Source organism: Vanessa atalanta, chromosome 16, assembly GCF_905147765.1.
Source record: "Vanessa atalanta chromosome 16, ilVanAtal1.2, whole genome shotgun sequence".
NCBI classification, from domain to species: Eukaryota; Metazoa; Arthropoda; class Insecta; order Lepidoptera; family Nymphalidae; genus Vanessa; species Vanessa atalanta.
In genome coordinates this window covers 5,872,827-5,899,080 of record NC_061886.1, presented here as the reverse complement: position 1 = coordinate 5,899,080, position 26,254 = coordinate 5,872,827, and the positions used below count along the sequence as shown (strand labels likewise).

At 29.2% G+C, this 26,254-nt stretch overlaps 1 protein-coding gene across 2 annotated transcripts in view; it reads left to right on the top strand.

Annotated features, from left to right (window-relative positions):
* Positions 1 to 16,650: 16,650 nt before the first annotated feature.
* Positions 16,651 to 26,254, top strand: part of LOC125069915 (synaptotagmin-15-like) — a 75,796-nt gene continuing 66,192 nt past the window's right edge. The window contains exon 1 of one of the 2 annotated variants that reach the window (XM_047679531.1): positions 16,651 to 16,711. The gene's annotated coding sequence lies outside the window, so the exon portion shown is untranslated. Of the gene's footprint in view, positions 16,809 to 26,254 lie in introns of both variants that reach the window. The other variant, XM_047679530.1, reaches the window with a different exon arrangement.

The window sequence follows — 26,254 nt, the reverse complement described above, 5'->3', positions numbered from 1 at the left end:
CGTCGTCAGGGTTACAGAAAACGACATTGGCACACCTGCCCCCTCACCCTCCACATGCAGCCGCGAACGGAAATAGTTTTACCATAAATAACTATTTGTTACAATATAGGTATTAAAAGTTAACCTATTTTAGTAAGCGAAACGCGTATGATATTTGTTTGTAACTTTGCTAATATTTCATTATTGATAAAACGTTTATTAACAATGACATTATATGATAAAATCTTACTCCAATATTTGTCATTACAATTACTCTGGACGTTTATGATTGCTATCCGATCAGAGTATTTGAGTGAGAGTATACAGTACACCTGCTATTTGTATACGTTTGTGCTGTATAATATGTATTGTGCAAATCGCACTTGAGAATGACCAATTATAATCTAGTTATTACTCTGTAAAGGTATGTATTATTGAAATTTTAAATAGTAAACTTTCAGAATTATTTCCCCGTAAAGTTACCTTTTCTGATTATACACACAAAGCTGTTCTGTAAAAGATACAAACCAGATCCTTTCCAAATTTAATTCCGAAATGCCGTCGATTTGATGCCCCAAAAATATGGTCATAATTTATTTTTATTTCAGACTGTGTTTTTTATAGATTTCTCCGACTTCACCTTCAAGTATTCATTCAGTAATTCTAAATTAAATATAAATGAATTATAATTAAAGCTAGCTATTGCTGTAATAATATAAACAGTAAAGTTAATATATAAAATAGAAGAAGAACTATCCTGATTATTTATGTAACCACAATCTGTTATAACGTTCACTTATTCCGCTTAGCTTTTTAAAATAATATACATCAATCCTTTCTTCGACGTTTTATTTTATATATCAAGACCGTAAATGTTGAGAGTCATGAAACATTGTTATATTAGGCTAAGTTTGAAAGGGCGAAATGGGCCAACCGTGAGAACGCTTTATTATTAACTAACGATTGTAGGTTTAATACCAGGCAAGGTTCACTGAAAATGTGTTTACTTAATTTGTATTTATAATAAATCTCGTACTCAATGGTGAAGAAAACATCGTGAACTATCATGTTTATGATAAAAATCTTCCCCTTGTGTATCTACCAACAAAATTGGAGCAGCGTAAAAATAAGCTCCATATTAATTTCTCAAAATTTATTTTATCGTTTAAATTAAAGCTGTTGTATTTCAAATACCCCCTAAATGTTTCTTATTTATAAGATCAAATACCTTTTTAATATTTAAATGCAAATTCCTTGTTACGTTGCATCCAACCCATTATACTACGATATTGAAACAGGCAGTTTAATAACAGACAAATTATTTCACACGGAATAGCCTGAGGTCGAGGCAAGAGCCTACAATCTTCATTGTATGACCTGCATACTACGAGCATATTGAAGGGTAAATACGTTATAAGCTGTTCAGCTTGTGTTCAGCTTATGTCCTAGTTAAATTTCTAATCTACATAGATAGTACACCTTTTATTAATTAATTAAAGTATGAACTATATTTTATTTGTAAAAATTTAAATAATATTTGTGAAAAAAATAAATTACGTACGTATGTAGATGTTGCGCATGTGTTTGATTTTATTTCAAAATCATTAAACAAGGTTTCAGAATCAGATAATATTAGGCACTTCTCAATTTCATCTAATGCTAATGAAACTTCTCAAATGTATGTGTATGTCATAATGTGTAATTTACATTATAAAATATAAACATTAAAATGATAATTAACAATATATAATTATTATTTTATATTATTAATATTTTAAACCATTGCCGATAAATGGCGACTTGCGTACATACAAATGTATGAATATTATATATCGTCTTTTGGAAACTTACAAACGTTCTTTCTTCTTTCGTTTTTTCTTTGGTAAAAAAGAACAATAATATTTTAGTATCAAACCAGACTTTTGCATATTATATTTGTATATTATAAATAAAAAAAATATTTCTAGCATTATTTCTTATCAAATGTTACCATGTATTTTGTAACATTAAAAATATTTTTACAACTTTATTTTTTTAATAATTATTTAAAACGCCATAGAAGTGTCAATTCGCTGGAACCTATGCAGTTAACTCATTCCTTACTTCCCATATTTAATGTTTCTTCTTTTGTCCCAAGTGACCCACCCTCAGTCTCGCTTGCATGATTCCATATTTAATGTTTTTGACTGAATTCTTCGTTTGACCCAAGTAACCCACTCTGAGTCTCGCTTGCATGATTTTTGTCATAGAATAATTCAAACAACTACAACTAAATTTAAAGTAAAAATGTAAGATCTGTATTTTGTAGTAACAATTTGTAATACTAGCCCAATTCTTTGTAACTTGTTATTGAATAGTAACATAAATAAAAAACAAATAAAAAACAAGTCTTTTGACTTTTTTGTTTTGTTTTGTTAAGATAGCAATTTGTTTGATCATTGATCTTGACTAATACGAAATTGGCACCTGGCAGTTGTTTATTGAAACGCAAAAGCCTATAAAAACGGAAACTTAGCGGGTAGTCTAACTTGTTTATTAGATTATGTAGAGTATATAAAATAGCCTGAAGGCAATTGTTTTGTTTGTTGTTAAAAAATTGGCTTAACTAAATTAGACCTTTGTACAAACATCTTATTAATTCGATGATAAACTTGACTGCAAATGCTTCTTTATAAAGATAGTTTAATTTTACAAGAGCGTCCCTAATGCTTTGGATTCCCCAAGATTAAGAATTATAATATTTTGTCTGAGTTTATTACGGGGGTGTAATTTACCAAAGTACATACTCGTGTTAAAAGGCGTTGTTACTAAAATATGCGTATGGTAGGAGTCGTTTAATGTTTGAATTAAAATCATAGAAGGATTAAAGTTTGATCTTTAGATTCATCTATCATTTTTTGTTAAAGTTTTTTATAGTGTTATATTATTTATACTTGGTATTGTTGTGTTACATAATATATGTATATATATTTATGTAATAGTTTGGTGGACTGGCAAATGGGCGACCTGATGTTAAGAGGTCACCAACGCCCATAGACATTGGCATTGTTAGAAATAACTAACATTCCTTACTTCGCCAATGCGCCACCAACCTTGGGAACTAAGTTGTTATGTCCCTTGTACCTTTTACACTGGCTCACACACCCATCAAACCGGAGTACAAAAATACCAAGTATTGCTGCTTAGCGACATAATAGCTGATGAATGGGTGGTACCTGCCCAAACGGGTTTGCACAAAGTCTTACCCCTAAGAAACGAGGATAGTATTAGTGTATGATTTAATAGGGTTTTTAGTAAATTGGTTGAAATATGATGGCGAATGTTGAAGATATCAAAATTCTAGTTCTACTATCGTGCGCTGCGTAAACCGTTTTACATGTAAATAACGTAACGTAAATATAGTTATATTTATGTGATGTAAAATATATAATCTATAAGTGTAAGACTTTTTCATACCCTGAATACAAAATTAAATAATTTTATATACAATTCCAATAAAATAAAAACAATAGTATTGTCATTACAGAAGGCAAACCTTAGAATAATAAACAACTAGAATATAATAACAATTAATTTTAAGCACAAAGACTTTAAATGGTAAAATACAATACAACAGATGAAACAATAACAGTAATCTACGTTTTATTCCTTTTTAATGTTCCAAGTTCAGAATTGGATTTACTTTTACTAGTTGATATTACCTTTGTTGATAAGTGGAATTTTTGTTTAATCGGATTTATAATCCAATTAAAATCGAACCTTATACTAAAGGATATAAAGTTGAAAGTATATTTAATTATAAGATAAATAATAATAAATAATATATAAAAATCTAGGTAAAAGCGAATAGATCTGTGTTGTTATATATGTTTCAAACTTTTTGCAATTCAACGGGGAAATGCTGCTAGCATTCTTGCCATCATTCCACGCGGTCAAGATTTAAGCAGTAACTATTTTTTATTCATATTTGTATATATTTAAGCACTTAATATTATTATTTTTTTTAGGAATTTCGAAACCTATATGACAGGTTTTGTTTTGATTTCATTTCATTGTAAACTGCAAGTCAGACATCTACATTTGGCGCCAAAATTATGAAATCTTTTTTAAACGATTTTTTAGTGTCAAGTAGTATACATTAGTTCAGTTAGAATCTTAAAGTTTGTCGATGACAATTTACTTTAATTTTGTTTCTTATAAAATAAATATATAAATTGTGAATAAACTTTCACAATTTGCAACTAAAATATTGTCAGTTGAAAAATAAAGACTAAATGACCACTACTAGGACCTTGCTATTGTGACAGCATCCTGTAAAGCGGCTTTCAGTCTTTTCGCAAGTGTAATGTAGAGCCTGGAATTTGTCACATTTCCAATATTTGATGACGGCCGTAGTTTTGTGAGTTTGTTAGTGAAATCGAGTGTCACCGGGATTTGTGGACTGTTGAAACGTCTCATACTTGTTCGGTTTCTGTCGACCTTCTATCTATTCATAGTAATTTTCTTCGTCTTCGCGTCAGCAACCAAAAAAATCACGCTCACTTTTTCGAGATCAATTTGTTCACAAACTCTCTTTGTGTTAAAACGTATTCACCACGGATTATACATTATTTAGAATTATTAAATATGTTTTATTAAAACACGAAACAAAGAATAGCGAATAACTTAATACGGCAAAGAGTTCGCATGATTTTCATTTTTTTATAGAGCCGTAGCGCCTCTCACTCTAACCGACCAGTTACTTATTTCCCTAAAATTAATTCTTTGTTAATTCGTAACGATTTGTTAAATTTCAATAATAAATACTCTTTAATTTTCTGCACATCTACGACATTTTTTTTTTAAGTGCAGCGATCGTCCCATAATCACTGGGACAAATATTGGCTTACGCTATTAATATATAAGATGACTGCTTGATGTCAAAGAACTTTTATTTACTTCTTTAGAATATTTATATATTCTTACTCATGTAAGAGATATCTTTTACAACATTAGAAAACAAATTGAATGTAATATATTTAATGTATGAGAGAATAATTTACATGTCTCGGGCGAGTTAATTTCACTTAACTTGTCAGCCCTGACAGCTAGTTGAAAAGTTTATTGAAGCTTCTTTAAGATATCAATAAAAGTTTCTTGTACTATAATTTAGTTAGGTAGGTAAAATAATGTTGCCTTTTGAATACTTTAGATAACTAATTTAATATTATATGAGTCAAATACCATTGTTACAAGATTTTATTTAACTATTATTTAAGAATGTTTTTTAGTTAGTGTAGAATCTTCCAATTAGAAATATTTTTTCTTATCTTACGCAGTTACATGTTGGTTCAGTTCCGATGACATGGCAAGCATGACCTGATTCTACACCTAGTATTGAATCCAGACGAAGGAGCTTCTTCCGTGGCCTACAGCAAAGACATGCAATTTTTTATACTATAAGACCACCAATATATATTACGTACTAGATCAAGGGTTCTGAATACTCACTCTGTTCGTTTTAACTGAACTGTAGACTGTACACCTGTGATTAGTATAGTTTTACCATTGATTCAGTGTACGCGTGCGGAGCGCCGCGGCGCTTAAGGTGAACTCAAACTAATGAACCCAGACCTGACATGACTTTTTGCGATTTAACGGGGAAATGCAGCCAGCATTCTTGCAACCATTCCACGTGGCCGATTTATACAGTAATTATTTTTAATTTATATTTATATATATTTAGGGTTTTAACGTAAATATTTTTTATGTAAATAAAGTAGTGTTTGTAATTGAATGTATTCGTATAATAAATCGAATTTTATTATTTCACCAGACTTAATTTAAACTCAGTAATCAAGTAAGTAAAATTAATTTGTTGTTCAACTAGTGTAAGACAGGCTTTAGTCGTGAGGAAACTATTCTCTATAAGAGATCTAGCGCTGTATGTTTGAATAGTTTGACTAGATGACACAATGAAGATTTATCGCTGCAGCGAACTTTAGCTCTAACTCTTACCAGTATTTGAACAATGTTTTGTTTTTGTGTGTTAGGTATATCTTCGACGAAAAAGTCGGACTAAAAGTTAATTAGTTAGTAATTTTTTATTAATTTCGTTTTTAGCGTATAGCATATCACAAACTTTAGAAGAAAAAGAAATTCATTCTGTTAATCTAATTTAAAAAGATCATATCAACTTTAAAATATAGAAAAATGTAATAAAATACAAAATAATTAAGATAATTTTGAATCATAGTCACATCAGATACAATTAGTGAACATTACAATAACAAAACGATACATCATTCTTGTAACACACTCAACATAACTTGAAGATGAGTTTTCGCTCTAGTTGATAAAGTGCCTTGGAGTTCTAATGTGATGTCCCGATACACTTAGTTAGCCACAATTCTTACAAATGATTCCGTTCTTTCATTATTTTTTATTTCAATTCGTTTTCAACGTACACGTATAAATATATTTGTCACGTCAGCAAAACTCTATCTGATCGTAGTATTCTAAATATATATACGTAATATTTATTTAGTATTACAGATTGCAATCTATAAATTCAAGTTAAAGTACTAAGTAGTTTTATATAAGACTCCTAAAAGAAACAAAAAAAAGTATAAAAGAAAAAAATATACTAGAACATATTTTTATACAATTGTTTTTTTAGGAAACTTAAATTTTCATTTTCGATGATCTTGGAAGTCGGAGAAAAAGCGTGTGTATCCAATATATGTTCTTTTATCGATATCGATATTGGATGTTTCCTTTCCTCTATTGTGTCGTCTCCCAAAGTCTTAGTCTATATAAATGTGTCTTAAGATTTTCATCATATTGTGTAACTAAAAAATTTTGAATTATTATTCGCATATTTTATCTGTAACCAAATAAAAAAAAAAATGTTGAGGAACGCTTGTGTGCACCTTTGGATTAAAACGATCGCCTCCTGGCTATTTTTTTTTCATATTGAATATATGTAAATAATAAAATTGATAAAAAATACCCGCTGAGTTTCTTTCGCCGGTTCTTCTCAATTCAGGGTATTTTCTATTCCGAACCGATGGTAGTATTTAATTTGACTATCAATAAGTAAGTCTAATGCATAAGCATATTGGATAAAAGAGTTTGAGTTTGAGTCTATTATTTTTAATTAATAAAATTATTAATTGTTATATTATATTTAACAGACCTCTAATATGCACGGTTACTTATTTCTATCTTATCGCTTATAGACGTGAAACAAAGTCAATATTAAATATATTTCACATTCAATATATTTAAGTAAATAAAGAACTAAGAAATAGTCATTAAATAGATTGATGGTCAAACTGAATTAACATTCATTATGAATAGTCAAAGCACATCAAATACACAGGGAACAATATAGCCTACATTTTGATGAACTACATTTGACAACACACGTCCGACTTAAATGAGCTTGTCCGTTCATACTGCGTTGCCGGCAGCTGTCACTAGGAATTCAGTTACCAGCTCTGCAGACGTTTATACCGTCCGGTAATGAAACGTGGTAATCTCTATTGTCTGTGTTACTTTTAAGCTTAATAAACTAATTCTTACTTACTTGAACGGTTACATATTTAATATATAAATAGCGTAAGCCGATTTTTGTCAAAGTGATTATGGGACGACATTTTTAAAGAGGCGAATATATGCAGAATTTGCAATATCATGAATTGTTACAATTTAACAAATAATTAATTTTAGAGAGCGGAACTAAGTTACTGACCGCTTCAAGAGCGGTGCTAAGGCTGTATAAAAAAAAATGAAAAACGTAAACTAAATTAAAGTAAATTGTTATCGAAAAACTCCCATTTTAACTGAAGTAATGTAAGGTTTCAGCATTTTGGCGCCAAATGTAGATGTGTGACTTGCAGTTTACAATGAAATTAAATCAAAACAAAACAGTGTTGCTTTTGAAATTCTTATAAAAAACTTTTGAATAAACGCTAATTTACGTAATACGTGTGTCTAGCATATTAATGACAAATAGCTTGCTAGGTTCGATATCGATTTAATATAACCTAACCTACGTAATAACTTAACCTAACCTTATTATATAAAATATTATATATAAAATGTTTACATTTCACAATTAAAAAAATAATACTGACTAAAATCCAAATTTTAAATGTACACTCAGTTGAGGTGAAATAAGAACTTTATTAACTCTCATCGCCATAAAATTTAGGAGAAGTTCAGTTACATACACAGTACAGAAGATTTTTATATATATAAAGAATCATCAAGTTTACAATATAGATGTCTAAAAATAGAAACAAACTTAACTTTATGAGTTCTGTTGTTTTATCGAAGTTAAACTCGCAGGTTTGCTCCTGACCTTTCCAATTATTGTCATGCACTCACATGTCATTAGATTAATAAAGTAATTTTATTTTTAAATAAATGATAAAAAAATTAAAATAATAAAAAAATGTACAATTTATTCACGCTAAATCCTACTAAATAACTTCTCATACCTACAATTACACCCACGATAATTAAATAAAGTTCGCGCCGCATACAATAAGGTTTTCATGTAATCTGGATATGCAGACGATGAAATACAATACAACAATGAAAACGTTACAAATCAAATAATTAGCGTTTAATTTTATCCTTTTATAAATATTTATTTAATATAATACATTATATTCGAATTAATCAAAATAATATAACTGATGAAACCTCATTTACGCTATAAAACAGTTTAATTAATATAATTATAATTGATTTGTTTTAATCAAATAGTAAATTTGTTGCCACTGTTTCGATTTACATATTAAAAATACAAATAGCGACTGCAGCCAATACTCTACTCTACATTATATCTAACATACTTGAGCAATCTATAAATGAATTTAATGACAACCATATTTGGTGCGGAAACTGAAAAGAGTATTTATTGAAGAAACAGCATTTAGTAACTAAGTTAATGAACACATCCAAACACACACGTATAAAATCTCGATAAGTTAATAAGCAGTGACTTAGCATGGTCATAACCTAGCTTTAGTGATCGTACAATAATTTATATATATATATAAACAGCAATATTAGCGAATTCTTATTTAAATATATGAAACTGTAAAGTATTATTAATATTTAATATTCTGCCAGAGTAATAAAAAAGGTAAAAGTTTAATTTATTTTCAGCGTGGACGTGAATCCTTGATTTTTTGGTTGTAATGTTATCTAACAGGTGCGAGGAAGCTTGTTAAATAGGCCAAGGCCGCACGTATTACTTATGCAAATATTTGTCAGTTTTAGACGCCTTTTACACTTCCTAGTTTTAGTACATAGATTATTTATTATATCTTCGCCGTAAACTGTAAATTACGAATGAAAGGAAATAAAAAAAAAAACTTAAAATATAATATTGCTAATCAAATATCAATTATCTTTTTTTGTGAGAATGATTGGTAATCTAATAATAGGTAGACAAGAGATGTACTGAATTAGTAGCCCAATGATACTAAAGAGAGGATAAAAAATCGATAAACGATTAAAATTGGACGAATTCAAAGAAAGGACGATGCGAGTGCAGGTGAAAATTGGAAAATAAAAAGGCACGACTCAAACGTATGAAAAGATAAATATGGAAAGGTCTATTACTAAAGCTAAAATGTTGTTGAATATATTATGTACAGATATATACATAAGTCGAACATTAAAAACTGCATCTCAAAAATGGTAATATATGAAAAAATTGAATCAGCCTGAATTCATTTAAAAAATATTTTAAACTTAATTCAAATAACAAACGCAAAACCATAGATAAAATATATATAGGTAGAGTAGGTAAGCAAGTCGTTAAAAAGTCTACCAAGAAATGGAATTGGATGACGCAGAAACTCTTTGATGTCGTATCACCTTACAAAGTTGAGTCGTAAAAGGCTGTTTCAAAAGTAATTGCAACAGAAGTAAGACATGATAATCCTTTCTGCGTCCTACAATCGCCATGCGGATATAACGAAACGATTTATTCATCCTAATTTAATTTTCACGGCACATAAGCCCTTTATACCATTTGTTAAAATGTTAGCGTAAAGTGGGAATTGCAATGTTAGTTTTCATCGGTTTTCTGAATGATGATCAAGCTTATTTGTTCTCATATAAGTCATTCATAAATGTGGGTCATATAGAATAGTATATGATTTTTTTAACGACTAAAATAATTAAAAGCTATACCTAACATACATTAGGTATTTAGATTAGTAAGTGCACTGCCTTTTTAAAAGTGTAACTATTAAAAATTATGTACCCCTTGTATTATATTTAAGATTAAAAAGTCATTAAATATATTCAAACAAATAAAACAAATAAAAAAAAAAATACAAATTAATTATTTTCTTTCTATATTTATAATTATGATGCCGCAATTTTTTTTATCAATTCTTCCTGGTTTTACATTTCATCGGATGATATTTTACGTGCAGGAGCCACGGTCGTTTTAATTTTTCCTTTTTCCTCTAGTCCGGTATTTTGCTCGTAAAAAATTCGCTCGATTGTATCAGCTTAGCGAGGAAGGTAACTGAGCCATACGCGCCCACGGTTGGACGGCGCTATATTGAGAGTTACGTTGTTCGACTTCGAATTAAATTTTTCCTCTTATTACAGAGGACGGAATTTTCATTAATATATAAATTATTCATTTATCAAATTTCCATAATCTCTGCTATTTTAGATTGACAAAAAAAAAACGACACGCTGAGTTTCTTTCGCCGGTTCTTCTCAGGTCAGGGTGTTTCCTTTTCCGAACCGGTGGCAGTGTTTAATTTGACTATCAATAAGTAAGTGTGATGCTTCTATATTGAATAAAGGAATTCGAGATTGAGTTTTTGAGTATCTACCGGGTCTGATTGAAATCGTTATACAAACAAAAACAAAGATTATTTAGATGCTTTTATTCAACTATACCCGATATTGCTTGGGGGGAAAATCTTGCAACTATTTTTTATATAATTTCCATCCATTTAATTTACTAAATTTCATTTATTTTTGTACAGACGAAATAATTAATAAAATGTGTGAATTTCACTTTTCTCGTAAATTCCATAGTATATATACTTATAACATGTTCCAGGTTATTTTAAGTTTTTTAACGGTCAATTGTCTTTTTCGAGATTAGGTCATAGATTAGGTCACAGAATGAGTTCGCATTTTAAATCTTAGTCAGACATTTAAATGTGAGATTAACTGTTGATTTATTTTTTTGCTGCTGACGTTACTTCTAATACTTTAACGGTATCGTATGTCCAATGCAACTATTTCATTAGACACTTGGGGATATTTAGCTATCAATATTTTGATTATAACTTCTAATAGGTAAAGTCTCGAATCAAGTGTATGTTTGGTAACGTACACTAAGTTTCATCAAAAGTGTTAAGATGAAGAACTAATGAATGTAGCTTTTAGGTTCATCCAAAGTAATGTAGATTACATGCGGTAGACTCATAGTCGATCTGTGCAAAGACGCGGCGTGATGGCGCCGTAGCCTTTAATTGCCTACGTCGCAGCTACACGTTGATAGCGCTGATTAAAGTGCTCTTTGTAAAATTTATATTTATTTCTATATATAAATTATTTGTTTTGTGAAGCTACAGAGAGACATTATAAAGAGAGTAATACATTAATTATAAATGGTAATTTTGCTTTTATTGCGCAAGGACATTAAAAAAATATCAATTTACAAATTATCATAATATTTAAGAGTTTGAAATTGTCTCACTACTAGGCAAAAGTGTCCTTTTTACTTGAGGTGAAATTTGTTTCCATCACGCTGCTCCTTGCGGATAAAAATATGCACATGAAAACTCAGTGATGCCTGTCTGGGTTTGTCTTTCGAAAACGTGAGTTTTCGGTTAAGATTTATTTATTCTAGCTATTGAACCATCTTGGCTCACTGATTATCACTTTCGATAAATTGTTTTTCGAATTTTAGACAGCATATATATTTTTTTAACAAAATAACATTTGAAAATAAATATTGTTTCCAGATCCATTATTTGCGTGGGTAACACATGATTCAACCTTAGAAAGACAATTTAAAAAGGTCAGAACACTTACACTGCAATTATTCACCGCGTTTCACTACCTTTTAAAATATAATACTTGATATATTTTAACTGTTAAAGAATTGTATAAGTATATTGTAGAATAATAGGTTTAAGTCAATGCTGTTTATTAATACACAATATCACATAAATATCATTATTGTTCTAAATTTTACAAATAATAAAAAATAAAATTCTCAGGGCATTTGGTTTTTTATTTCAATTATCATTAATGAGGCTACAATGTAATGCTTCTTGTGACATGCTCGTCTTTCAACTTTTCGGTCGAAGCAAGGCTCTACAAAATCTCAGGCGTTATTTGTCTTATAAAATTCAGTTGTATTTGTCCCGGGATTTGCCCGTCGATTTAAATTAACGTGTATAGCTCGCATATCTTCACCCTACCTACCGATGTCATGCTTATTTTTGTCCGGAAAAACCAAAAAAGTTTTCGTTTATGGCTCACTAGTGATCAGATGGTTCGATTTCTTCTGAAGAAGATTAGCAGCTTATTAAACCACGATGTTCAAGTGCGGGCTATTAAATATATATATATATATATATATATACTTTTTATATACACTTTATATATACTTTTTATATTTGATTTTAATATAAATAAAATTTATTTTCTTTTTATATATATATTTTATCTTAGACTAAAAACACATTGTAATTCATCTGTCTATAACAGAAGCAAACTATTTTTATCAAATCATATTATCTTATAATATTATCATAAGAGCTATTAACTTATTCCAGAAATTAAATATATTGTAATCATTATTATTTCTGTCGGATGTTCTGAATATATAAATAAATAATTTATTTGCGCTTGTATAGACGTAAAAACAAATAACTAGTATGTTTATATTACAAATATACGTTTTGCTATTATTTATTTTAAGATGTTTTTAACCGGTGAGTATATATGTGTTTATTTACATAATATGTATCAGGTATAATTTTATTGTTCATAAGTCGACTGTGATGTTTTTTTTTGTGTTGGTAACACTACAGCAGCAAAGTGCGCCCACCTCTATTATTGTATTGTTGGATATTCTTAACATTTTATTATTCACAGAAAGTTTGAATATCCATATTTATGTCCGTTTATAAAAAAAATATATATTTAATTGTATAGTAATGTGATTTAAATTCACGTTTACGTGTTGACGTTTTCCACTTTTCGAATTATTTATTTCAAAGTAACAATTCCACATACATACACAATAATTAATAAAATAATATTAATTTTCAATTTGTTTATTGGTCTAAAAATAATAATAAAACAATTGACAGCGTATTTGTATTTAATTTAATTAACATTTTGTACTTTACTCATACTCGTACTTTCGTAAATTATTATCGTATTTATACTTTTGACGTGGAACAGAATCCTATCATTTTCCTGCAATATGTGGGAGTGACTTCGTGAAAAGGGACGGAAGCATGTAACAAGAAGTCGCAGTAGCGGGCGCTATTTGATTTGACCAATGAGCGCGTTGCTAGAGTCGAGTAGAACGTCAGAGCCATTTTCTAAGAACATATAGTTTTGATGTTGCTTATTAAAAATATATCCACTAAGTCACGTTAGAGTAGCGTGGTGGAATACGCTCCTAATCTTCTTCTCAAAAGCCTTAGCAAAGCAGTTGGACATTTACAGGCTGTTATTTTTACTAAGGTGATATGTCAAATTTTACACATTATATTCGACTACTGGAAGGGTGTTTTTTTATAAATATAAAAGAAGAAAACTAATTTATACAATAGTAACATGTAGTATGTAGTAGTATGTATTTTTTTCATAACATAGGTTGGCACTCTAGGAAATATGCCAAGGCCATGGGCTACGAGGATTTTCTTTAAATTTTTTTGCATTTTACACTGCTTAATGTGCTACCAAGCAAGGATGACTTGAGATGCTATATACTAACTTACCCTTCAAACAGGACCACAACTATACTAAGTATTACTGTTTGGCGATAGAATTTATGAAGAGGGGGTGGAACCTAATCAGACAGATGATCATAATAGGATTGTTTTCTAAGCAATTTACTCGCATCTAATTACAAATTGCAATGCCGTTTAATTTTTCACCATCATCGATATTGTAATTACACTACCTACTTAATTATAATTACTTTCTGCTTTTAATAAACCAACTTGCTTATATTGCTAAGCAACATACCGCTTGGCGTGACTTAAGATAGCTTCGTAGTACTTACAAAGATAAAACATTTTATTAAAAAAACTTATTCAGCTATTTTTCAATCTAAGAAACTTTTCGGATTCGGAGATTTTTAAGATGTTTAACTTTTTATATCTACTAAAAGAACAATAAAAGTTGTCGTTGAAATTATTTAAATATAAATTTCGAAATTATATATAAGTAGTATTTCTGTTATTGTCTGTATTAAATGTACGCACACATATTACAATTCGACGTGGATATTTTGGCGTGTGGCCCGAATCGGAATTAATGTCGACATCTTGTCATGTGTCGTATTTTGATAGCCGCAGCGACAGATAAATGATACCATATCTAATTGGAAATCGTAAATTCCCATACGTAATAACTTTTGCACTAAATTTTATGTCATATATTATTATAATATAATAGTATGTATGTTATTTTGTGTTTATTTACGTATTTACCTACGCCAAAACGGTTGAAGTATTTCTTGTGAAATTGAAAAAAATTGAAAAAAAAAAGGAAAGAAAATTATTGATATTTTGATATCGCTATATAGTATAGTCCTTTTTGTATATAAAATTATTTACGAGGAATAAATTTTGGACGATCTAGACTTCGACAGAGGTAGATAGACATTATTGCCGTAAGAAATGTTAACCATTTTTTCCATCACCAATGCGCCACCAACCATGGGAACTAAGACATTATGTCCCTTGTGGCTGTAGTTACACTGGCTCACTCACCTTTTAATCCGAAACACATCAATGCTAAGTATTTCTACTTTGCGGTAGAATATACCGCCTTTCTATCCAGATACGCTATGCATAAAACCAAACCGCCAAAAGGAAAGAATATTGGAAATTTACTTTTTAAATTTACAGGACTATGTGGGTTAAGACTTTAACTCAGAACAATTGTTTTAAGAATATTTTCAATCAAAACACAATTATAGTTACATAACCTGTAGTATTTTGTGATCCTCTTTATATGAACCCTTTTGTTATGGCATTGGAAGATGGACGGGCTAATAGGCCACCTAATAGTCAGTGGTCACCACCGCATTTAGACACTAAAACTGTAAGAGCCTACTTTGTAAACCCACATTTGACAATATTTCATTTGGAAGTTTAAAAATATAATAAGTTATTAAGTTTTTTTTAATTAAACATGGATTCTCAAAAAACTCGATATTAAGTGTCGTTATATTCCCCAAAACTAAGGAAATTTTATAAACTGGTATCCCTAAAACTACAATTACACCCTCGTGTCGAAATTGGAATTACACTCAAGACTCATCTAAATACATCACACATACACCCACTATCAATCTCACACATGCGTACATATACACAATTTATACTTATATTCATTTGTTACGTTTATAGAAGAAACTGACTTTTTATACATAGTTGATGGCTTATATTCAGAACCAAAGATACATTAAAATATATATAAAAACATAAGATAGATATATAAAATAAATTATATATTATTATTTATTTTTACATTATTTGATATGAGAGTATCACTCAACTAAGCAGAAACAGTTTATTCAATCAGTTCTTTTAAAAGCAATTTAAACCACACTTAATTTACGTTAGAGTTTGTAAAAGGGCAAAGACTAGACTTTAAGGCTCACTGAAAAAAAAGACTTAAATATATGTTTATGTATAGAAATTGTATTTTCAAATTGACAGAGGCTAGAGGCTGGTTTCAAGTCAGTGGTATAATTAAAAATTGACTATACAAAAAATCTTAATATAAAGTTATTTAAATAAAATACAATACAATACAATGCGTTTATATTAAAACACGTAGAAGGTATTTAAAAAAATCTATTTAACTGTTATTGTTGCGAAAAAACAGATATAAAAAAGAACAGATAACATATTTAAATTAAAAATGTTTAGGGATAACATGTAAGCATTCTACTCCTGAGGAAAGGCTTTCTCTCTTTTCAGGGATAAGGCTTTTGTTGTTTATCCAAAACACTGTTACAGTGTGGGATATATAACTGTCAGAATTTCGTCTGAGAGAAGTAAGTTCCGAGCATGCGATACATTATCTACATTTACAAATTAAGGTTACTAAAATTCTGTAGTGTTTTTCCAAATTTGACCCCAAACCATGAGTTAAGATATACATATTCTATCTACTCAAACATGATGTCTACAGTATCGTAAACCACATATCATGAACACACAATTCATTTAGTCCCGTGTAACGGCAACAGCGCCTTTACAACAAACAAAACTCCTACGGCAAATACACTACAGTACTTTAACAAAATAGTCTTTATTACACGGAAAGTTAAAGCTTGTACACACTAACTTAATTCAAAGGGCATGCGCAGTTCCTCTTAGAGAGTTTGGCGCTACCTTACCACAGTATCTAACTGGCACTCTTAACCTCCGTGCGTACAGTCGGGAGGAAACATTTTTCGACTTTTTCTCTTACCCACCGAGTGTTATATGTAAGCATAAAAGTAGAAAAGCATGCAGATGTGTGTTTAGAGCGATCGAATCTAATATCTTCGAAACTTAAGTGTGCGTGTTTTATATAGTTAAAGGGTAAGTAATGTGTAACCTGTAGCTTGCCTGTTATTTTTCCTTATTAATTCATGTTGGATATTGCATGGGTCTTAGACTTTGGTGTATCGTTTAATGTTAAATATAACAATGTTTTATTAAATTGTCAGGAGTTTTGTTTATAATATTAGGTCGATTAAAATATTTAGAATTTTTCACTTTTATAACTTTTGACTTGTTGCCGAATTCAAAGACTGCAAAACTGTTGCAATTAAATGATTTAAAAAAAAGATGAATCAATTATAAATATTAATCTATTATGGTTGAGTTTAATGTAAGTAAGTGTCCCTTTGTGTGTCTTCGCTAGAATACTTCAAAGGCTGTAAGCTTATCATTCTGATCTGCCGAGTTACAAGTTGCTCACAGCTATTTTCATCTGACCTCTGAAATAATTTATGTATAAGCCAACAATTTATTTTAGCACAACAGTTTCTTACCTTGAAGATAAGATTATCAGAACCATAAATATTGTTATCAACTGACAAGTAAGCCGCGCCATATAATTAATATTAACACGATCATTTTATGGGATTCGCAGGATGGGCGGTGTTTTCATTTCTTTCGTTATTTTCAAAGCATGAACGGCTTGTCTCTGGCAAAGACTCTAAGTAATTTTTCGTTGTTCCTTCTGCGAAGATGCGAAACAATATCTTCATGTATATCGTAGTTACTTAGGTAGGTTATATTATTTTTATATTTTCGTATAAAATGATATTGCAGACCCAACTACGTGTTGCTACGTCATACGATGAATTATAATGTTTGATACGATATTTAATCACAAACGTTTTTTTAAATACGCTGAAAATATGGTAAAAAATTATCATGGCAAAAAAAATGATCTTTTTATATATATAGATTTATTAGAAATACTTTATACTTTAAGTAACTCTCTAATTTAGAGTACCTTTTAGTTATTTATTCTATTTTTTTAATCATGTTTTTTACGGTTTGCTTAGTGCCTAAAATAAAAACTATAAAATTATTTTAAATTAAATAGTAGTCGTTGGCAAATCTAAGGCCGTTACTCTTTTCAACATTTGCCCAAACCAAATTAAAACTAAACCAAAGACGTCTTAATATTATGAATACCATTTTTTTATGCAAAGAAAATTACTATTTATGGTAATTTGTTTTCGGCTTAATTTATATTTTAACTTGAGCCGTACTTAATGTGTCATTTGATCAGAATTAATTTTAGCTACTTAAAAGTAAATTAAATACGGGAATATACTTTAAGAGGTCCACTTGGATAATTTCGGAACAAATGGTATGCGATTAAAAATACAAATATTGTTTATAAAAATATGAGTTCGAAAAAAAAATACAAAATTAAAGCTGGGTTAGATTTGATCCATTTAGTTGTTTTATTTTAAATTAAGATAGTTACGAATGTGTTGTCATATATTATCTTAGAAATGTACTAAATATTTTTGAAAATAATCATATATAAATATGAGACTTGGACAAATATAACTTCTATCGATTTAAACAAGTTCAAGGCCTAGCTTTATTTTTAAATGAGAACGATTCAAGAACAACCTAACTATCCTATATATTTGATCCTATAGTAAACTAATCAATCATTTAAAATTATAAAAATGTTGATAGATTTAAATAAAAAGCGGGTATTTTTGAATTCTGTTCATTCTCATTTTAAGAGTTCAGCTCATTTGCTGAACTCAGCCTTTCAGACTATTGTACAATTTCGTGTGTAGTTAAAAATGGTTTAATAAATTTTTGTAAAGCCTGAACTTCAATCTACTAGGTTCCAATACTATTAAAAATTAATTAACATAATAAATTAAATATTTGTATAATTTTAAGTTATTGTCTTGTGTTTTTCTATTTATGGGTTATCCTTTTTTTGTTAAACTTATATAAAGCTATTGAGTCTAGTTTGCTAGAAAAGACGTTGTTCAAAATTATTAGAACATACTAAGAAAGTGAATTTATGAACTTCTATAATTTTTCCAGTAATAATGTCTTAAGAATTTATTTTATTTACCGTAAAAATTAACGCATTGAAGACATTATTACAAATTTTAGAATGAGAAAATTTCTTTTCTTTCTTATAAAGCAATTGTTTATTTATCCCTGTTCTAAGGAGGAAAATCCAATAAGATTTATCTTCAATATAACTCAAAACTTTTTTTTAATATGAAAGAAATACTTTTCATTAAAAATCACGCTAAGTTCAATCATAGTAGATCCTTCTTTATCCTTGACCTGAATGATAGTTAATTAATGAATTGTAATACAAACGGTTTTCTAAGGTCACCTAGTAATTACTTCGCGAACTAGTAAATCGTTTTAAAATTAAGTTGATTGTATTTAATTACATAAAGAAATTGATAAGACTTTACAAAGTCTTTTAAAAGGCTTTTATGTATACGCTTAGTAAATTTATATTAAAAAAAAAGACGAATGGAGTCGATTGCATCAAATCATATCATGAATCAATATGTTCTTTACAATCTACAATAAATCTTTTACAAAATTATTTAATATTAGTTCAAAAATAATGACGTCATTAGTCTACTAAATTATAAGGCAGATTATTTTGATAATAGATTATAAGTGCATATGTAATTTTATCTAGTACATTTTTTTTATCTATGCTCGTAGTTACATACTATGAAAATAAGGGTGCGTTCAATTTATTTTTGGTTTTATTTTAAGCGTTCCATTTAGACGAACGTTACATATAATCGCTGTTCTCACGATCTTGATATTATTGTTAATTTGTCTGTGGAAGATTAACTTTGAAATTCGAGTGCTTTTGATACTAGGTTACAATTTTCGATAAAATACTCGAGAGATTTTAATGAAAGTTCATCGTTTAATCAAAAGTTTGTATTGCCTTCGTTAGCTGTAAATTTGTGTGAGTATAAATCGCGTGAAATGATTTAAAATATTTGCTTTGCCGGTGGAAGCTACAAAGCGCTAAATGTAACACATTTCTACGCCGAGTTGACATGATTTATATATGACATTAAATATGAGGGCTTGTCGACTGTTTTGTTTTCTATGAACTACTTAATTTTTTTATTTTCGCATTTTCCTTTGTTACCCAGGGTATTGTTTTTAACGGAATGTAATAACATTTTTGAAATTTTTATGTAGTCCATCTTACAGGTACAGTCCGCTTATCAGATATTTTATCTTATAGTTTGTCGTTGGTCGTATTTGCTCATTCACCTTCTTTTCAAATCAATCTTTTTCATAAAAAAGGTATTCTTTAGCGCGTATTCTTTATGAAGTAATGCTATAATAAACTACTTGATAAAGTTGCTCGGTAAACCAACGTTTACATGTCAATCGAAATATACAAATTCACACCTTAACTCATTTTACAGTTTTTATTTTATTACTAATTTAAATTGTGAATGTTAATATTTTTAAATGTTATAATAATGGTGAAAAAAGAATAAATTACGTATATCATAACAATAAATAATATTAATAAATATATTATTATATCTATTTTTCAAATATGCCGAAGAACAAGAAGTAGAACTTCTCACATGCGTACATAAGTACACGCACATTTCTTTAAATTATAAGTGGAGAGATATTTTGAAAATTCGGTTAGGTACATTTGCCACTAACTAGTACTTGTAAATATGTTTTTGTTAATTGTTATCATTTATGTGTTTAAGTAAAGTAAAGTAGTAATCTGATATTGTCTTTTCCTGTAAACGCTAAGAATTCGACGCTTATTTAATAAGGGTCGGTATACATTTCGATTCGGAATAATACAAATTTCCTCGCGACGTTAGCTCCACTAAGCAAGGGATGACGTGAGAAAACAAATGAATCCTTTGAAAATGTTATCGGTACTGGCTTTGAATTAAACCCTTTGCTTCGAATTAGTATGTCTTTTAGTGAAAGTGGTTTATGTATTTATGTAACCAATTCCTTATATTGTCAATACGTCGGATAGTATCTATAATATAATTATGTTTGTGTCTGTAATTAATCTAGTTCACTAATTCCTTCACATAGTAACACGATTAATACAAAATATTGCCGAAATATACGATTACGTATTACTGTACAAATTGTTTAGATAGGTCTGTGTTTATGTTTATAATTAATAAAAAGTTTTAGTAGACTTGTTGAACTATGTATATGTTGTACATTTCGCAACTGTTTTTTTTTGTATTTTGTCTACGTCCTGTATCCGAATGATTTAGATTTTTTTTACATTAAATATCTATATATATACTTCTATAAGTAACTCAGTTTATTTTTCTATTTTATGGTATTTATTCACGATATAACATGCCTATACGTTTCTGTTGTTAGAACGCGTAAATCTTAACCAAAGGTTGTTCAAACCTGGGCAAGTGCCTTTGAATAATCATTTCCTTAATTAGTGTTTATGGTTGTGTATGGTATCGTGAAGGAATCTCCATTTATAGGGTGATAATCCACCACATGTGTCCATATCAACCAAAGCGAGACGAGATCTTAGTCATATATTGAATTTGATTGACATTGACTGCTGCTTACAATATACGTCATTAAAAAAATAAAATGATATTAAACTCAGATTGAAATATAACTACTTGTAACAAAAATAATGGTAATAAAATGTTTGATATATTTGAAAGATATTTCATGAAAGTTAATTAAGTAATTAAAAAAACTTTTATACTTTTTTCAGACTTGGAAATTGAATTAATTATATTTTAGCATACGAAAATACTCTCATATAAAATGTTAAAACAAAAGCGTAGAGAATAAATTACTAAATATTCGCGTGATAGCGGTCAGTCAGAGATGTGGAGAAGAAAATGAATTGCGAGAAAATATTAGGAATATTGGAGCTCAGCTCGGCCAGACCTGTCGATTTAATATGCATCTTATTCGTAATGATTACTGTGTCCTTACATCCTTCTTTTATTATGACAGCTTTGCGCTTCATTTGAGTGTATTTGTTAATAATCCCGCAAAACAAGATAATATCTGAAATTAATTAAAAAAAGTCTGTTATTTATCAATAGCATTAAATTTTTAAAGATTTGTATATGTCATGTTTGTAGTTATACTTTTTTGATCGAAGTTTGAAAGACCGGGTTTGTAACTTAAGACCTTTTTTTCTCGTTGGAAAAACGCATTACTCGCTGGTGCCCAGAACGACTAGTACACCGGAATACCGACTAAAAAACTAGCGGTACCCTCTCCGACGGCTTCGTCGCTTCGGCGGGCGCTAAGGAAACGCTTAGGTTGTTAATAATTGTAATCGTTGTCACACGGCTTGTTTCTCACTTAAGAATATTCCATATTTTACATTTCCATATTTTATACTTGGAAAACATGCATTGATTGTTTATTAGAGGCGCTAATTGTTCTAAAAATAATTTAAGTATATTTTGAAATATTGACTTCAACCTTAGACCAATATCAAAAGAGGCATGAATAGTTATTATTGGCATATTTAATAAAAACAAAGTGTATTTTTCTTTAAAAATATTCAAAACTTTTAAACAACGTCGAGCGTTATGATTTATTACGAATAAAAATTTACGTAAATTTATTATTCTTCCATTCAAGGTTTAATAAATGTGTTTAAAGCGCACCTTTTTCAACACACCCTTTTGAAATACTTTAATAATTTAGCTTGTTATCAATGTGAAAATAGACTTTTGAATAATTGTTTTAAAATAATCGGACAATTGCGTTCAATAAAAATGAGATTTAAATTTACGTCCCATTTGTTATTTTACTTTTTTTATAGAATCCGTTTTATGCAATTGTTAAAACAGTTTAATTATAATTGCTACACGATTATGGTAAATGGTTTTATTAAAAAAATATAGTATATAATTGTCTGGTAAAGAAATTTGTTATTGTTTTTTTTTTTTTAAATCTAACAAGTATCATTTATTATATATTTATAAAGCAATCCACCCCTTTTATTATTATAGCCATAATAAGGCTCTATATACAACTTGTGGATTGAAGAAAAATATTAAAGTAAATTTATAGATCTAAGCGTACAGAGGGTGGGAAGCGACTTTGTTTTATACTATGTAGAGATTCCTTAGGACATCTCAACTGTAATGATTTTCAAAAGCTTTTATTTAGCTTCACTTTCCTTGGTTTCTGTAATTAAATCTTGTAAGTTAATTTACCCTACTTCAGTATTAATTTGACTGGTGGTCTATTGGGCTGAAATTTTGTACACACGTTTGATTTTTACGACAATGCATGATTGATTAAATATCGCTTTGTTCAATATGGCGGACGCTAACTCATTTCATCATAGATCGGATCAAAGATTACTATCATATCAAAAAAGGTTTAGATATGCTGGAAGCGACAAGTAAAGTAATGTCACATTATGACTCGTTCATAATTTCACTGTTCTGAGATAAAATAAAAAAAACCTAAGCCTTATAAACAAAAATGAATGTTACTCATTATTATTAATTAATACTAGATAGGTTAAAGTGCTATAATACCATAAGAAAAACTAAAAAATATATAAGCGTAAAAATCACAATCACAAAACAAAACAATTATTTGTATGATTAAGAAATAACTAAAACGCTTTTATTTAATCGAAATATATTCATTTTTAATAATATCTTAGGATGATTATTTTGAAAATAAATTATTTATGATTAGTTAGATGTTATATAAATTTATTGGAGCACTTAATAGTAGGGCTTCGTGCAAGCTCATCTAGTTACAGCATTAACTAGAATGAAATGAATCCCAGTTTAGAAGGTGAGTGAGCTAATGTAACTATAGGTACTAGGGGCATAAGATCTTAGTTCCTAACGATAATGGTACATTGGCTTTGTTGGTAATGGTTAATATTTTTTACAGAAAACTGTGTACGTGTGCGTGTGCGCGCGTGCTTGAGTGTGTGTGTATGTGTGCGTGCGTGTGCATGTGTGCGGGAGTGCGGGCATGTCTATGTGTGTGTGCGTGCGTGTGTGTGTGCGTTAGCATATAATATACCTTATATATTATAAGAATATAACATAATTTTTTTTTCTGTAAAATTATTATGTTTTATTTTGTAACAACATGCTGCCCCTGACACAAGCTTTTCGCTAAACAGGAAGATAAAAACTTTGTTTAAAACAGACGTTGCCAGTATTTAATTTAAAATAATTATGTATTCAACGTTAGTACATTAGTAACAATTAATGCTTAAACTTTCCGTTCTAGGTGGCATCTAAAATTTTAAACAACTACAAAGTTAAAACGCCACTATTGTCGAGGACTTTTATGAGTTAACGATTTTGTACAATGACAATCGATCTCATATAATCTGTTTTGAAAAAAGTATATTTTTAGGATTTTGTTTTATTTTTACAAAAAACTAGACACTCCTCGGTAACTTTGTATATAGTAAACTGATTTCGATGAAGTATTTTTAAAGGATAGGTAATGCTTAAAAAGTGTCCCTTTATTTTAAAGTGGAATGGAGTGTAGGTCTTTTTACTCACTTAAAATTTATTTATTTTATATACGTATTGTATGTATATTTAACGATTTCTGCGATGGTACTGAACCGATTTGAAAATGGACTCCTTAGGATGATATAGAGGTATAAACTAGGCAATTTGTTACTTGATATGTAATATTGTATAAAGTAACTTGAAATGTATACATAATTATACTCGATATTTTATTCTATTCAAAATACAAAAAATCGAAAAAGTCAATTAAAGCAAAAACACTTTACCTATATTATTTTAATTTAATTGAATAGGCCTATAATTTATTCCAAGAAGTAATGTATAAACTTGTGATATTTAAAAAGAATAATTTTATATATTAAAATATAACTTCATTTTAAAAATTCGTAATTTCTTAGAGCTACAATTTATATAAATTTATATAAATATTAATATAAAACACATATAATTGATATATTTTACAATTAACATATTGTTTTTATTTTTCGCTAAGATGAAGATCAGTACAGAAGGAAGATCTCTGAATAGTAGGTAATGAGTTTTAGGCAACTTTTCTTGAGACTCAATTTTTTGAAACATTTTCTTTTTATTACGTTTTTATAAAGGCCTTGTAAAGGGTCGACTTATAATTGGTTCCATTCTTATCTGTATCCACCGGCTCCAAGCGTATTATTTCTTATCTAAAAAATGTATTTCATTTTTAACCATACCTATTAATTGCAACAAACGACGTTTATTGTTTAAATTTTTTTATATTTACGCCTCGGCTTAGGCGCCCACTAAATCAAACCTGTTTTTTGCTGTCGCTGGGTAATTTATTCATTACGGGGACGTTAAGTGGGAAAGTGTACTTGGGATCGCTAGATGGGAGGCAGTACAAGCTGATAAAGTACAAGCCGATTCCCATCCTATCTGGTGGAGGCACTCACTATATAAATCATGTTATCATGTTAGGGAAATCCCTGTACATCGTACTCAATCATGAGTGTAGCATTTCAAATAAGACTCAGTGACTAAGAAAGTAGCCGATGGCGTCCACTCCTGCCAAGTTTTTGAAAATTATCAGTGCTCGTCTCATGAAGTATGCACTACTCTACTTCTACGGTCTACTTTTTTCGGTAACAGACTTATATGCTTAAAACGTGTCATTATGTCATACATTAATCCGAGATGATCTAGTCTAGTCATTAGAACGCATCTTAAATGATAAGTGCGGGTTCAACTCCAGACAAGCACCACTGTGGTAGAATGGTAAAATGAGCTCTGATACTTCTCCTCACATGTTATTGTAATTCTATTTAATGATTGTTACGTTACTAATATGACATGGAAGCTTTTTTGTTTCAATATTATTTAATTTAAAGGTGGATGTAATATAAACACATTAATTGAAAGCATTTTTTCGGATTCGTTGACATAAAAAAAAAATCCTGTATTTTACATTAGCTTGGTATTCCCTCGACGCCAGTTTATTCTCATCAAGACAATTTGTTCAGTGAGTGGCATCGTGACACGTGACCTATCTTTATTGAGGCTATAACAAGGATTTAATCACCAAGATAATATCATGCAATCTGCTCTTATTTTTTATAATCGATTAATGTATTTATTTACCTAATTCGTGTAACAATATTATTTTGCTTTCAATAAATTGTCAACATTAATATAAAACAAAACGTATACGCTTATAATAATTAACTTTTTCACTGTAGTTTTTATATTTTTGTTACAAATATTAATAAATTAGCCATGACTCAAAAGTCCCCACTGTTCCCAGTATTTATCTTAACCATTTTTTACACATAATTAGGTCGACCAAAGAGTACGTTCTATAGAGGACGTTTTTTTATACATATTTCTCTTATAAAAGTAAACAGTAATACCGCGAATAATAGGAAAATGTTCTGAACAAACGACATCAATTTAAATATAGGCAAGTAATTGGTAATTTCAAATTGAATAAAGATTTTAAATAAAACGAAA